Below are 647 nucleotides of genomic sequence, written 5' to 3'. Positions count from 1 at the left end.
AAATCCTACGGACGATCCTAATGAACACCTGACCAAGTTTGTGCAGTACACAGACACTGTAAAGGCGAATGGTGTATCTCAAGATGCGATAAGACTGCGCCTCTTTCCTTTCTCACTAAGAGACAGAGCTTGGGCTTGGTTGCAATCCTTTCCCTCCAACTCAGTTACAACATGGGAAGAATTGAAGACCATTTTCTTATCCCGATATTTTCCGCCGAGCAAAACTGCTATGCTGAGAGCTCAAATCAACGGATTTCGACAAAAAGATGTAGAATCTCTCTACGAAGCGTGGGAGAGATACAAGGACATGATGAGGATATGTCCACATCACGGTCTCGAAGACTGGGTGATCATTCACACATTTTACAATGGGCTTCTGTATAACACAAGACTGACAGTAGACGCTGCCGCGGGCGGTGCACTTATGGACAAGCCCTACAACGAAGCCTATCAACTCATTGAAAACAAGGCCCAAAACCATTGCCAATGGGGAGGTGAAAGAACTTCAGTAGAAAAGTCCCAAACAAAGGATGGAATGTATGAAATCAGTAGCCTTGACCATGTTCATGCCAAGGTAGATGCCCGTGCTCAAAAATTAGACAACTTGACCATACCACCCGCAGCCACCGTGGCTGCTGTAACTCCAA

The 647-nt window shown here is 45.9% G+C and overlaps 1 non-coding gene across 1 annotated transcript; it reads right to left on the bottom strand.

Moving 5' to 3' along the window:
* Positions 1-229: 229 nt before the first annotated feature.
* LOC127109820 (small nucleolar RNA R71) lies at positions 230-336 on the bottom strand. Its single transcript, XR_007797070.1, has one exon. It is a non-coding gene; the product is annotated as a small nucleolar RNA R71 (small nucleolar RNA).
* Positions 337-647: the final 311 nt, after the last annotated feature.

This window comes from Lathyrus oleraceus, chromosome 7, assembly GCF_024323335.1.
Source record: "Lathyrus oleraceus cultivar Zhongwan6 chromosome 7, CAAS_Psat_ZW6_1.0, whole genome shotgun sequence".
Lineage (NCBI taxonomy): Eukaryota > Viridiplantae > Streptophyta > Magnoliopsida > Fabales > Fabaceae > Lathyrus > Lathyrus oleraceus.
The sequence above is the reverse complement of the archived record's forward strand: the minus strand, read 5'-3'. Positions and strand labels throughout refer to the sequence as shown.